This window comes from Misgurnus anguillicaudatus, chromosome 24 (assembly GCF_027580225.2).
Source record: "Misgurnus anguillicaudatus chromosome 24, ASM2758022v2, whole genome shotgun sequence".
NCBI classification, from domain to species: Eukaryota; Metazoa; Chordata; class Actinopteri; order Cypriniformes; family Cobitidae; genus Misgurnus; species Misgurnus anguillicaudatus.
In genome coordinates this window covers 2,819,266-2,835,926 of record NC_073360.2, presented here as the reverse complement: position 1 = coordinate 2,835,926, position 16,661 = coordinate 2,819,266, and the positions used below count along the sequence as shown (strand labels likewise).

Sequence of the window (16,661 nt, the reverse complement as noted above, 5' to 3'; positions counted from 1 at the left end):
TACAAAATATTATCATTTAGACAATTTATCCATGTTAGCGAACAGAAACTCAAGAAAAAACAAGTTGGACAGGCAAATCACATGGTCTCGCGACTCCTGACGCTTTAATCCTAAAATGCTCCTTGTGTGAGTTGGCACCACGTGAACGCACTGGAGATGCGTGCAGTGTAAATAAGGGCTAAACCCAGTCCCTGCCCATTGCTCCGTTGTGTGTGTGTGTCACTACTTACTGGGAAGGGATAAATGATAGGTAACATTTCGAGTATGGGTTACCATACTTGACAAAACATACGTAAAAATAAAAGTACAAAGTTCATGTTCTTATCTATTTTTGGTGTTGACTACGTGCACTATACTTCCTCGTTTGTACATTGATAGTCAATAGTCAATGTATCCAAAAACAGAATAAATGTATATGTAAATTAGTCACTGTTAATGAGGTCCTTTTATTTAAACTATCATGGAACAGCAGGCATCCATTCACTACACCACACAGTAATATACCCTTGTACCAAGTTAACAACTTCTCTTTTATAGAGTTGTCATGGCAATGAGTAATGGATTTCATTATTTAGTTATTATATTGCCAGGCCATTCAGAGCTATACACAATGGTGTCAATTGAACATTTAGCTTTCTGTGAACTACTGTTAAAAAGTGTGGCTACATACACTTCAATTATAAATAACACAGTGTTTATTTAAGACTGTGAAATGTAATGTTGTTTCACCAGACATTTTTGCTAAAATAAACTCAAACGGGTTTCCTGAAAACTCCATATATGGCATTATTTGGGAAAACACAATTAGTATTCAAAAATACATTATTTTAGTGCACGTTTACACCTGGGAATGCATTAAAAGAGCTCCAGTCTTCATGCTCTTTGGAGAAATCAACTTACGAATGGCTCACCTCGACTGAGATAAAATCAAGGATGCTAAATTTAAAACAATTACACATAATCAACACGCAAAGCTACCCACATAATATTACTGCACTCATGGTTGGAAAGTTTGGACAGTGAACTGTCTTGCATTAAGTCATATCTTACTAGCAAATGGCTGTTGGTGGCCACAGTACTTTTGAATATATATCGTTCCTGTGCAGGCACATCCATATAGAGACAAATGCTCAGCTGGCCTTTCTGGATTCTCCAGAGTCAAATAGCTTTTTCTAAGTGAAAGGCTCATGCACTACAGCTGTATGCACTCAGACAGCACAGTAATGGCAGATAGCAATTTTGATAATTTATGGCCATTTCAGCGAGAAGTATTTTGCCTTTTCACACCAGGCTTTCCGTCGCTGGATGTTGAGATCAAAAGGAAATGGCAAGCTTTTGGAATAAGGATTCATTCATGATGATGGTGAGAAAAGAGCAAGATATGAGATCAAACAGTACGTTTGATTATCTTAATTTTGTCCTATTAGTTTTCTAAAGATTGGTCGAGATGGTCCACATCTTAATTTGTTGTCTTATATTTTGCTTTCCGAATACACTTCATCAAAATAAGAATTCATGTTCTAAATGTATCATTCATGTAGACATAATTTATTCATTTTTGTTGCTTTCTAATAACTTCTGGTTGCTTTGACAAATTCAACCAGGAAGGAATTAAAAATTAATTATTGTATTAGCAGACAATGCTGTCATGCCATAAAGTGATCTGGGAGAAAGGAAATTTGGTTTAAGAGACATTCCCATTATTCAAATTCTTTAATAATCTACTTTAATAATGTACTGAAAAAATATTTGCTGCCTTAACATTTCTAGTTGAATCAACTCAGATTTACAAGTCATTTTAACTTAGTATTATTGCTCTCGACTAGAGATGAGTTGTTATAGCTTAGCTGAAACTTCCTTTTAGAAAGATGTAGCAACTTATATCTTGCACGATAAATACGAGTTAGTTGAAACGACTTTAGTTAAATCTGAGTTGATTTAACTAAAAAATTTAAGGCAGCAAAGATTTTTTACAGTATGAGAACGTGTGAGCTTGACATGCAAAGCTTTTAACACGCTTTTATGTGTCATTTTGTGTTGATTTTTTGTTAAAATAAAACACAAGTTGTGTTAAAAGTAACACAAAATGTCTTGTTTTAATAATAACACAGAGATTAGTGGATTCTGGGATAACGCATTTAGTGTGTTGTCACAGAATCAACACTAATGTGTTGTTTTAACACATCCATTTTAAGAGTGTGTTTGGTCAGGATGCTCAAACAACAATACAATGTTTTGATCAGTGGAGGCTCGTGACTGCTCTTTTGAGGGGCGCAAATTCAAAATAAGTGTTCGGGGTGTCGTTTGTTACTGGTGTTTTCAAAATATGTGTTTGTTGCGTCATGCAAACCATGTGCATTACGTGTTTTGTCAAAATAAGTGCCTGCTGCACGCGTCAAAACCGTTTATGATAAAAGGGACGCTCGCATTCACAAAATACACGCAAGACACTCCCTTAACAGTAAAGTTTGATTACGCATGAGATTATGCGAGTATCTGGCAAAGGGGAGCGTCTCTTTTATTAAAAACCCTTTAGAGGCTGTTTACACTTGGCATTAACATATGTTTTCGTCGATCGGATCACAAGTGGACGACGTTAATGCCAGGTGTAAACGGTGTTCAAAACGTTTTGAGCTCGTCCACTTTCCACCACTTTCAACCACATCCAGAGGTGGTCGAAACCACTTTCGATCAGATCGCTTTGAAGTTGCGGAACGCACATGTGGTTGAATGCGTTCGAACAGCCACACGCGACCGCCTTCTCTTCGCCCATTTATCTAATCTGAGGTATTAAACACAAGTTTTACGTCTTTTTTGACTTCTGGCGTGAACATTCGGTGAACAGCGCTATTTTTAGCCTTTCATTGATAAAACTAAGCGGCTGATCTCCGTAGTTTCGTTTTGAAAGCGTGTGAAAGTTGCGCGATCCTATTTCATCAATTGCGCTGAAAATTCAAAGAAAGCTCTTACATACTCATGTACAAAACACTGTGCAGCATGTTTACTAGCTAAACAAGCAGTGGACTCCGACATAATATTAGTTTGCGTCCATATAAACTCATAATTACTCCCGCTCGGGTTTGAATGACAGCAGAGAGACTCGCCCGCCGTCTCGCGGGCCACCCCCTCATAGTGTTCGGCACAGAGGCGGTCGAGGGTGGACGGAAGAGACGGATGTAGATGCCAGGTGTGGACGTGGTGTGTCTCTCTCGTCCACTTGTGGTCCGATCGACGAAAACACATCCTAATACCAAGTGTAAACAGCCCCTTAGACGCGTCTGCAGCAGGCACTTATTTTGACAAAACATGTGATGCACACAGGATCTCTCGATGCGCAGAACACATATTTAAAAAAAAGGAACCACACACATGACGGGCTACATACATGTTTTGTGACGAACTTCGCTTCGAGCGCCCTGGAAAAAAGAAGCAATGGCAGATTTCTTATCACATACATTTCAAGAGGTCATGGCCAGCTGGGCAAAAAAACACTTTAATGAATGCCTAAACTAACAAAAAGCTTATTTCAGGTATATATTGCCGTGGAGCCATAGGAAATGACATCTGATGTCTCATGCACTGAAAAAAATGATTCATTGAATTTAATCAATTTTTTTAAGGTAAGTGGTTGCAATCAATTTATTTAAGCTACATTTAAACAAAAAAGATTAGTAACGTAAAATAAAATATAAAACTTTTGTTTAAATGTAGCTTAAATAAATTGATTGCAACCAATTACCTTAAAAAAATTGATTAAATTCAATGAATCATTTTTTTCAGTGTGGCATATTTTTTTAGTATGGGATTGTGAAATCTTTCAAACAGGAACAAAGGTAATTCACAAAAACCTTAAATTTTCTTTTAAAACATTTTTTTTTGCAATTTCTAAATTTTTTCTTATTCTTTTATTAGATTTAGCAATGTTTATATGTAGCCTAAAAACCTTTATGCCATTATTTATGCAGAAAGCTTTAAAAATGGCCCACTGGGAATACACATACTGTACTAGGCAACAGAGGTTTACTTTATGTGTTAACATGAAGATGTCACTAAGAATGTTTGCATGAAATGAATCTTGAGAGGCACTATAAGCTCCAGGAAGCTTTCAGCCTACAATGTACTTCTTCACTTCAGGTTTTAATAGGCAGGGAATATACAGTAAGTGACTTCAAAGTGTATGTATGAATTTTTAAATAAGTCCATGCAAGAGTAAAGCATGCATAAGCATCTTGATTTTACTCTTAAACTTGATTTTAAAGATCTACAACTACTTTAATTTAACTTGGGTAATATTTTTATTATTGTGAAACAGTATAGCTGTAAAGAAGCTATTCTCAATTTATTATCCAAATCAGTTTGTCTTTTGCATGTTAGTGAGAGTGTACTGTAGGGCCACACACAGTTTACACCCTAAATAGATTTACAGTTACATTATGTTTTATTTTATTTTATTAGTTAAATATACTGTCATCATTTATTCATCACTTTTGTTGTTCCAAAGCTGTATATCTTCCTTATTTCAGTGCCCCTTAAAAATTAGCCATTGAATTGAATGGTATTCCATATGGCTGCAATTGTGACTTCAAATGAAACAAAGCCAACATCTAAACCTAATAAGTGAATTGTTTTTACAGCAATATTTTACAGAGCATTCAGAAATAAATATTGGTTTATATCAGTTTCAAATTAATAGAATGTAATGTTTACATGAGCAAACATAAAAAAGCTAAATGTATTTATCTCTATCTAAACCATAAAAGCTTTGAGGAACAGACTGACATTGGTAGTAATTTACTCAAAATCTACCCTACACAGCAGCTTTTGACAAAAACGAATGCCATTATTCAGTAAATGTTATGTCATTTGGTATATGTAATGCCATTTAGTATCTCTAATGTCAAACAAGTAAATCTATTTGTCACATTTACTTTTTAAAATTATTAATGCATCCATTAAAGATTACATTTCTTCATATTCCTCAACTAAATGGACAACAATAATCTTGTTTCTATTAAGCTCAAATCTCAGCGCAATATATCCACTAGTCCAGCAAAGAAATGTGAATAAAAATGATTTTGTCTTTTATAAACACAGTTAAAATGTTGTGATTGAAGACTCCACCACAAGCTCTTGATCAAACAAATATTTGAACGCCTTAAACAGAGAAAACTATTTCCAGGTGAACCTGCAAAACCTAGAGCTCCCTGAATCCTGGAAGTTACTTAGTTGACAAGTCAGACAAAGTGTCTGCCAGTTATGTATACAATATGCATCAGACAGTGAATGAATTGACTGTGGGCAGATAGATGTAGCTGATGGACCTTCTAGCTAAACTTAAAACCAGCAAAAAGAGGGGGTCGATAAGCATTGTCTCGCTGGTGAAGCTCTTTGACCAAAGTCTTGCCAGTTCAGATAGTTACACCGTGCATAATATCCTTCTCGTATCCAAAATTAGTTTTGCAGAATTCATCTTTCATGGTTAAACAGCATCCAATGTTGTTATTTACAATAAAACAATTTCTATGTTTCCATTATGTCCATGAACAGGTTAAATTCGTGTTGAACTGCATCCTCTGCATCTCAGTGAAGACACAGGATGTGCGGTTCAGGAATAAAGAGCATGGGTGGGATCGAGCCAGGTGGGGGTTGACTGGAGGAAGGAAGTGGAACTTAAAGAGATGACAGGCTCTCTCTGTTTAACACGCTAAGCATGTCTGCCATGCTCGCCTCTGACGGTCTTACGCATGCAAGTCTTCATTCGCCTGACTATCCGGATTTCAGTTCTAATTCTGACGGTGAGGAAAAAGAAAACATTCGTAAATCAACCCGGAGAGGGCAATTTTAACCAATGTCTGCTTGTTAAATAGATAGCGAGTACATGTTATGTTAGTGTAGTGTACTAGAGTACAGCAGGGAGTTGTCTCAGCAGTTTTTCCAATTCAAAAGCGACAATGGTTTAAAACTAGGAAAACCAATACATAAAAAACTGACACGGAAAAGAAAGTCCATGGTACGGACACGGAAAAAAGAGCTAAATATTCTGTGACAATACCACGGAAATTTGTGAGATCAGGTTGTCCATGATTATGAACACGATTTTGCATAGCTTCTTGGTGAAATTTGGCTCTGTGTAGTAAATGCCCATCCATCTGAAAGCAGGTAATGGCAATTTACTACTGATCACTGAACCGGCTTTACTGATGAGACACACATGAGAATTACAGGCAATTTTTTCCCCAGACCTAGTCTAAAGTGCACAGCGCAAGTGCAGTTAAGGGGTGTCCGAATCCACCTTTGCTAATTTAACGACATGAAACATGGTCTATGCGCCTGGCGCACAGTCTAAAAGGGTTGTTCCTTTTTTCGTAATGAGTTATGTGTGTGTTTTGGGCGTAACGTGCCAGAAACCAATGAGAGGCTCATCTCCCATATCCTTAAGCCAGTTGCACCCACGCCAAGGTGGATTCCCTATTTACATGGCGGAGTTTGTAAGCAGAGGAAGAAGACCACCAGTTTAAGATTGATGTTTATAAAATTGCGTTGTGTTTTATTTATCAAAATGGTTATTTGTAATTAAAACTTTGGTTCTCTTTAAAAGTCGTTATTTCAGTAACGGAGTAATAAGTAAAATAAGTATTTGATTACTGTAATCTTAAAAAATATATTTTATAAAAATAATTTACAAATATGCAAAATAAAAATGTTTGCATAAGTAAAAAAACTTTATTTGTAACAAATAAGAGAAAAAACTAAAGTTTTGTACACCCATTTCAGCACTGGGACAGAGCCCTGGGTGTTTTAAAAAACATTACTTAAAAATGGTTCTCATCTCACCATATCCAAAGGTACAAAGTTATCATATACAATAAGTCCATGGGGTAGCATTTAAGAAATTCCAAATAAATGCAATATTAGCACTTTCTAAAAACAAACAAATCTGCTTACTTTCCAGGCTACAGGTGAAGCAGCTCTTCTGTAACTGACCTCAGCTTCATTCCTTCTAAAATCCTGTCCTCATTTATGTCCAAGAGACTCAATTATAATCTTTTACAATTTTAATCCTTTAATTTTCCATATTTAAATACGTTTGTGTAATAAGCAAACGCGCGTTGTCGTCCTGTTTGTAGGCTCATATTACTTACTCGCTCTTTAAATAACAAAAACAATATTGCGCCATTGACTTTAGACCATGTTTTAGTCGGTCAATGGTGTATTAGCAACGCACCAACAATGCGCATGAACACACCTTGTTTTCAAGCCAGCACGCCCATGGGCGTACAAATGGGCGCAAATGTATTTGCTATTTAAGCAATGTGACGTGACAATGATAACTGCGTCGGGCTGAAGCTAGCAAAAAACACTTGTGTTGCGCATTGCACTTGATTCCACCGGGTGTATGATAGGGCCCCAAGTGTCCAAAAGTGCTTTTGTGCAATACAATCTTAAAAATATAGATGCTACTTGATGCCATAGAACAGTGCATATCAACTCAAGTCCTCATCCCCCCTCAGAATGATTTAGATGTCTCCTTATATAAAAAACACATGATTCCACTCATCAGGCTCCTTCCAGAATGTTTGAAACTTTTCCTTAATTAACGCACTAACAAGCTGATGAACTAAATCAGGTGTTTTATATATGGAGACATCTAAAATGTTCTGGGGCCCGAGGACTGAACCACTGCCATAAAAGAACCATTAACATCCACAGAACCGCAAAAGGTTCACTGGAAAAAGTTCCTTCGACTATAAAAAATTGTTATTTTAAGAATATCTGACTGAAAGATTCTGGGAACCTAAAAAGGTTCATCGAAAGCACCTTTATTAGTAAGAGTGTATATCAACACCATGATCACTTACAATATATTTAGATTAAAGTCCTAAAGCATAGTGTAAATTTTCAGTGGGTTATTATGACTATGATTGGGTGATGGAAAATGATTTCATAGCCACTCCACAAATCCTAAATTGGTCCATTTGAAAGTAAAGACAATTAATAACAATTTACCCCAACATGATCACTCTCTGAATCTAAATGAACAGTAATGTTTGGGCAAGATGCCACTTAGCCAATGATGCCATGATCAGTGTAACTAATGACAGAATTTCCATTTAAAGCAAATGACTTACAGTGAATGTAAAATAGTCACATTTAGACATGTTAGAAAATTTTAGCAAAAAATATTGTGTAGTGGTCCAAGGCTGTCATAGTCTGTTGTTCTTTTGTAATGTGTATTAAAAATAAACAGCTGATTTAGAATAGAAACCAATTCTCTAACTGTCTTTGAATAATGAGAAACCGTTTATTGGCAGTTGCTTGAGTCTTGCTTTGACAATAGCTTTTGCTCACGGTTATGTCAGAGGCTTTCAGGCTGAATCAATAAATAAAGTCAGTGCTCTTAACAAACAGTGGTCAAGCCTTTTCAGATGATGAGAGCTGAAAGCAAACTCCTCCTCTCACCACCTACTCATTCACAGACAAACAACTTCCACTCCTTTATACGTAATGCAAATTGTGGTACGTATGCTAATCCCTGAATAAAATATAGATGTCTGATATTATTGGAATTTAATTTACTAAGGTTAAATAGGTTTTTAAGGTTAAACAATCAATTTTAACAGACTGAAATAGTTATGGCTACTGCCAGAATTTTACTTTAGTATGACGTAAGCAATACTGTTTCCGAGTTCAAGCCTCCACTCATTTCAATAGAGGATATTATTTAAACAGACGTTCATGAGTTATTCATTTATTGATTTATTCATATGACACATTTAAGTGAAAATTTTATAAACTCACAGTCTCCCACCGACAGCAATATATTATGTCCATGAGTCCATGTCTGGTCATCTCGGATTTTGTTATGGACATAAAAATTAGGTTTGGGTGTTTTGGGGAGTTTTGCATTATGAAACAAGTGTACAGTACGTTAGCGTAATTGTTTTGTTATTTCCCTGTGGCACTTGAGATTGGTTGGACCAGGAAGCAATTCATGATGTCAAGCTAATGATATATATATATTATATAAAATTTTAAGATTTTTTGTAAATACAAAAGGACTTTTCATCATCCTGTGGCCAATAATTCATGTTTTTTAGGTTAAAGGGATAGTTCACCCAAGAATGAAAATTCTGTCATCATGTACTCACTCTCATGTAATTACAAACCTGTATACATGTCTTTGTTCTGATGAACATGAATATTTGTAACCAAAGTGATCGGCCCCATTGACTTTTCCCATTTTAAGTTTATGAGCATGGATTTCAGTGTCACATGTAGAAATTGTTTAGGTAACCTAGTTAACCTATTGACAGGCTTCAGCATTTTAACAGATGAAGCGCTCAAAAGCAAAACCCTCGAAGTGTCTGACATGTTTATTAGTAAATGATCATTGTTTATCAATCTCTTAAAGGATTCTGCCAAAAAAGATGGATTTCTGAATAGCCTGAGGCTGGGATTAAGAAGATTTGAAGCGAAAGTATTTGATGAACATATAATACATGTCGAGAGCTCATTTTTAGCAGATTTTGCATCTGAGCTTCCCAGTTTGTTTGTTTTTTTGTTAGAGTGCATGTTAAAGCAAGGCTTACTACTTACTTACTTATTTCTAATATTTTAGATTTAGGTTTATTTTAGTGCTGGGAAAGATTAATCGCGATTAATAAAAAAAAAAACGTGCATACAAAATAAAATAAAAGTGATTTTTTGCATAATATATGAGTGTGTGAAGTTATTTTGTATATATAAGTACACATGCATTCATGTATGTATTTAAGAAACATTTACATGTGTATATATATATTTATTTATACTTTTAATATATTCTATATGATTTATAAATAACAAAAAATAAAAAAAGATTCCTAAATAAATAAATAAATAAATATATATATATATATCTGTGTGTGTGTGTGTGTGTGTTGTTAAATATACATAAAAATGACACACAATACACACACATATATTATGCAAAAAAATCACTTTTATTTTGTATGCAATTAATCATGATTAATCTTTTCCCAGTACTAGTTTATTTTTAATTTTTAGATTATGTCTTGTCAGATGACTTATACTGTATGATGGTTTCTGACATATAATAAATCGAATGGCTTCCCGGCCATACAGGTCAAAAGGTCAATAAAATATATCGAGCAGTTTGCCAACATAAATTTGTGTCAGTCATTTTGAGATGTCTGAATGCTGTTCAGAGTCAGTAAGGTATCTCCTGTCTGAGTCTGCTCTGATAGAGACAGAAGAGTTTACAAAAGAAACTGGATGTTCTCATTACATGGGCACCACAAAATGATTCATAGTGCTCTTACACAGCGTTGAAAAAAAAAGATGGACATCCACAAATACATCAGATCTGAAAGAACATTTGACATTTTATTGTGATTTTTAACACATTCTGATGATTAAACAGTTGGGTTTGTCCTTACTGTATTTGACCCAATCATGGTTTAAGACAACCCAACATCTTTAGGCCGGGTGTGTACAATACCATTTTTTTTTAAATGGAAGCCCCACATTTAAAAAACAAAGCAAACAAAAGAAACACTGACATCAGGCAAAGGCGCTGGATGTTTTATCAGTGCTGATGAGTGTTGGTCACCGGGCGTTTGTACTGGTTACTGAGAGTTGAAAAATGCACTCGTCAATTACACTTTTTATGCAGATGTCCAATCATAGTGGAGGACAGCCGGGACAAATACTACATCAATCAACCTGTGCATCATACGCAACTGATAAACAAAGCAAAAGTGTCATAGCAAACCAAAGTGTCCACAGTTGGCATTTTCACAGTTTGAAAATGATTGCTCTAGACTACAGCCAAAAATATGCTGGACCAGAGTTCATTGTGACCCTATAGCCGTGGTCATCATCCCTGTTCCTGGTGATCTACTGTCCTAGAGAGTTCAGCTCCAACCCCAATCAAGCCCACATGAACCTGCTAATTAAGCTTTTCATGGCTTCCTAAATAATTAGAAGCAGGTGTGTTGAAGCAGGGTTGGAATTAAAGTATGCAGGAGGGTAGTAAATATTCAACAGGGTTTGTGAACACTGGCTATAGATAAGCACTAGTGCAGTTTCCAAATCCTGGTCCTTGAGTACCCCCTGAATCAGGTGTTTTAAATAAGGAGACATCTAAAACTTTCTGGGAGGGGGTACTTGAGGACCAGTATTGGGAAACACTGCACTGGTGTAAATTGAATGCATGAATAAATAGGTTTTCAAGCAATGTCAAAAAGTGGAGTAAAAATATCTTGTAAGATTTCTATTACACAACAACGCTCTCTACTTGCATTGGTAATATTTTTTAGCCTAGAATGTCACACAGAAAATATGTTTTTTGTTTTAAACATTTGTAAAACAATTGCCAGCTATCTGGTAATAGTTCTTCTGAAATGTTGGTTTCTCTGATTTATACGTAAACTTATGAATTTGGAAAAAGCTTGATTCCAAAACTATATACACAGCACAATCATGCACTGTAAAAAATACTTTGCTGCCTTAAACTGTTTTTGTGAAATTAACTCAGATTTACAAGTCATGTCAACAGAGATGAGTTGTCACAACTAATAAAATATAGTTGAGAAAAGTCAACTTAATTTGATAAGTTATAACAACTCACCTGTAGTTATAACAACTCATCTCTAGTCAAGATAAATAATAGTAAGTTCAAATGACTTGTAAATCCGAGTTGATTCAACAAAAATTTTTAAGGCAGCAAATTATTTTTTACAGTGTGGTATATGTTTTATCTATAGTTTATATAAATATGTTACTGTTTATCGAACCAGTGAACTCTGTCCTGCTAATGCAATGCTTTATATACCAAGCTAAAGAAAAAATTACACCTAAACTAAAAAATATATATAAAAAAAAATTCATATGTCATCACAGTAACCAGTTCTGGGCAAAAGCTCAGATTAACAGAAAAGTTGGCTTTTTTCTTTGTTATGTTGCACCTGGTTAAGACAAGGCTTATGCAGTCATGTCAGGCCTTTATTTGTGCGTATCGAGTAACCATGTGTCATCAAGCTCTGAACTTTGAGTTTAAAAGTCAATGGTAATACTGCAGCATGGAATGGCCAACACATTCTCATGGCATTCATAGCAATTTTATGAAATGCTGATTCATATAAAATTGTACAATCTCAATATTTTACGATATTATGCTCGTTCAATCTGCTTTTGCCCAATTAATGTTTAGTTTAGCGGTGGGGCTTCATTATTGCTTTTTAATAATAATCATATTCAGGTGTACCACATTTATAAGAATTAGCCACCATCTTAAAGGGACACTTTACCCATTTGCATAAAGCTTTGTATAGTTAGACCCCCAGTCATGTTTTTGAATGGTCATGCATCATTTTCTCAGTTGCCGCTGAGATGGGAGAAATACAGATTTCAGTGTTGCACTTCCTTCTTTCAATGATGTAAAAATCATAATTTTGCATCATTGAAAGAAGGAAGTCCAATATCTTTGTTGAAGGAGTGAGACTACAAACACCCCTTTTCTCGGTCAAATAGGCACCAAATTCGAAATGTATGTTATATTTCCACTACAAATATGATGCACTTTCAATAAAGATTAATGTTTTTACGGGTGAAATGCTCCTTTAAATACTTATGAATTCCTGTGAGATCTGACTTAATCCCCTGTAATATTGATTTCATTTGCTTGAAGATGACTTTTAACTTATCATGCACAGGAGAGAACTCATTCAAAACAACGAAACTGGAAATTTAAAGTGGTGTGTTTTTAGCTCATTCGCATCATGGGAGGTTCACATTGACAGGAGACTTAAAAGTACATTTCAAATAGATCCAAAGAGCTTAAGACGCTCAAACAGCTTCATACAATAAACACATCCAGTTACATTAGCAAAAAACATTTCAAATGATAAATGGATGGCATTTACTATCAGATGAACAAGTATTTAATATATGCCTTTATCCAAAGCAACAAACAAATGTGAATAAAACAACAAAGCAATTTATTAAAAGGAAATAATATCATGAGCTCTGTGGATCCCTAACATTTACCATAATCTGTCAAGGGCATTAAACTATTTGCACTAAAGCATAAGTTGCAAATTTTATAAAAAGTACTTTAAATCCTCTACTAAACTCAAAACATTAACTGCCAGTGTGGCCTGAGACTAGGGGAAATCCAGTTTTCGACCAAATATTCCAACACCCTGGGAATCAAGACCCTGACAATCAAGACCCTGACAATATTATATTGCTGAAGACACCATAATAACATGCACAGACCAAAGTCCTTTACTGGTGACTACATAAAAACTGACATAAAACACAGAATACATACAGTATAAAACAGGAAAAAAATCTACTCAACCAAATTATAAAGTGACCTCCAAAACATTAGGCAATAATGAAACAGTTACAAAACTATTACAGTCATAAATGTAGCTCAAAACTATTTAATTATCATGCTCTGCCACTTTTAAAAATCCATCAATGGAGAATGTTTGGAACCCTGTTTGCATGCAAACTATTATGAGAGGTTTGACTTTTAAACTAAATATGGTACCAGTTCAGGAGTATCACAAAACTGAAGATAAAAGATGTTTTAGGATGTTATAGGGCACTTCTATGTAACAAAGACAGACTCAGTTTCTTATTCGACCTGTGCTTTATTTAATTTACTACAGAACTTGGAACATCATCTGACTCCAAATGTTCTGAGAATTAACTGAGATAAACTAACATAGAAGGCTCTTCACATACCTCACAAAAATGTTTGCTATAGACCAGTGGTTTTCCATCTTGTCCCACTGTCTCTCTTAACTGACCCACCCAGTTCTGTTCATGGATCTCTCCCTTAATTGGCTGATGATCTGAATCCGGTGTGTTAGATAAGGAGACATGCAAAATGTGCAGAGCAGTGGCTCCCCTGGGAACAGCTTGAAAATGACTGTCCTATACGCTCCAGGAGCTTTCCTTTCAATCAATTCATATAAACCTCGATGAACATTCAATACAGTATTACTCTTGACTCTATGATGTCACCACATCCATCCCACATATTACCATCACCCTGCATCCATAAAAGAGAATTCCAGACCACCAGCGCTAGCCTATACTCACACATCACAATGGGTTTCTCACCGCTTAAAAATACCTGGGGGTCGTTACAGAACATGGGGGCTCGTCCGGCATATTAAAATCATTTGTAGGAATTGTGTTTTGGTAGGCCAGATTGTGGTTGTTATATTGGTTAGGGCTTAAGTTTGATGGTGTGTTTGGTTGCCTGTAGTGTTGAAGTTTTGTGCAAGAAAATATTTTAAATAATTAGGGGACGTGAGTTAGTGTGTGCAGGCTTATTTCTGCCACAAAAAAAATGTTACGCTATTCCAATGAACTAAACACTAAATTTGCCATCAAATCTTTGAAAGATGGAAATTTAAATCAGATACTTAATAAAATTCAGATTTTAGATAACACTATGGGGTGGTTTCCCAGACAGGGATTAGCTTAAAGGCAGAGTCCACGATGTTTGAAAGCCAATGTTGATATTTGAAATCAACTAAACAAATACGCCCCTACCCCAATAGAATCTGAACCTTCTGTTGATAGACCCGCCCCACACATACGCAACCTGGCAAGGATGTCGGTTAGTAGACACGCTCCTTACTGCTGATTGGCTATAAGTGTGTTTTGGAAGTCGGCCCGTCTCCTTTTCCAAAGCGTTTTTCAAACATCGTGGACTCCGCCTGTAAGCCAGGACTAGGCCTTAGTTTAATTAGGAAATAGTTTTAACAAGCATGCCTTACTAAAAACATTACTGTCATGCATTTTGAGGCAAAACAAATGTCACTGATGTATTTTAAGATATGTTAATGCAAGTTGTTTTCAGTTTGGACAGCTCTTACATTTATTTTAGTCTAGGACTAGTCTAATCCCTGTCCGGGAAACCGCCCCTACATTGCTTTAAATCCATATTGCTTCCTCCTGTAAGTGGGTGATTTTGGGCTAGAAGATGACATGTGCATTTCACTTTAAGACAAAGTCAAAAGGGTGGCTATGTGAGCGTAACATAATTATTTGAATTATGAATTTTTTACAGTAAAACACAATGTTAGTATTGTATGATTAAGCCTAAAAACACCTAAATGTTTCCTATTGCTTGACCATCAGCGTTGTAAACACCTACGTATCAAGCATATATACACACACACAACATGTTGGATTATTAGAAAAATAATTTCTGGTTATCTGAAATTAAATTACAAGGTCATTTTTGTGTAGCCTATGTAAAATATTTTAAACCTTCAATAAAGGGTCTCATTGGCAAAACCTGCTACATATCCAGTTTGGGCCTGGCTAATGTAAAAGATACTTGGTAGCTAGATGGCTTTTTGTGGGAGAGATCCATCACAGGTCACAGGGGATTCCTCACATGATACATATGATATTACTGAGTGAACTGTTCAGTCTCATCATAAAGCTTTGTTATTGCTTTGAGCATTGAACTGGTTTATGATCCTGCTGAGAGTTTAGAGACAACGCATGTGGCCTGGTCAAATGCTGGCGCTTTGGTAAGAAATTGTGTGAAAATATTAGCTGAAATGCTGCGACTCCAAAACGTGTAATACTTTAACCTCCTTCTTAAGCCATCCTCACCAGATCTAAAGCAAATAACAGGGATAAAAGGGGTAGAGAGCACCCTAATGCCATGATACACAAACTAGTGTCAGTCAGCGTTTGACATAGGAAAAAATAGGTGGTGGTAAGTACCTTGTTTACATATTGTATATTAAGTGCGTATTAGGACTGCAGAGTTGGTTATATTGAGTGTATCTAGGTTGAGCTTAACCATCCTAGGCGTTTGGTTTTGTGATAATAAAGATAATATGTCTTTAACAGCACCCAAAGATTTCAGTTTTACAGAAATAGTAGCTATTAAGGACTGTCCAAGATACATTAATGAAGGTAGCAAATAATAGTTATTACATTTAGGCCATTCTAGCGAATTTGTGCCATTTCTGTCCCCAGGACATTGTGTATAGAAATGCAAGAAGATTAATTCTTAATAATTTTATTATTAAGCAACATTTCCTGGACATTGTCCTAACAACAAATTTAAACTATATAACTATTGGACAGAACACACTGCAAGGTTAAAAATGACTCAACTGCTGGGTTGTTTTAACCTAACATGGTTGATTGACAATAACCCAGCAGTTGGGTTAAAACAACCCAGCAGTTAGGTCATTTAAACCCACCAGTGTGTGTTCTGTCCAATAGTGACCTAGCCCTGGGTTAAAAACAACCCAGCATTTTTAGAGTGTTAAAAGAGTGTTTCCCATATATACATTCATTTATTTGTGGCTCTCCTCCACAAAACCAAAACTGACCACAAATAGATTTGTTCACAGCACGTTTTTTTTACTACCTCTATCGCACATGACACGTTCCGTACACACTGCAATCGCCACATTCTGCTGTGACTCTGAAGCCTGGTTTAAACTGGACCCAAAACTAAATTTTGCGTGCCATTGTGCACGTCGCTTTTTGGGGTGGACGCGTCAGATATAGGCTTTGCGTGTAGCTATGCATCCGAAAACGACCAACCTGACAGCATATTAGTTACCCATTATCTACCCATTCCCCTCGTAAATGTGCCGCCA

At 35.8% G+C, this 16,661-nt stretch overlaps 1 protein-coding gene across 2 annotated transcripts in view; it reads right to left on the bottom strand.

The window, feature by feature from the left end:
• The window catches only part of arrb1 (arrestin, beta 1), a 39,589-nt gene that overhangs the window by 21,347 nt on the left and 1,581 nt on the right, over positions 1-16,661 (bottom strand). The window lies entirely within an intron of this gene.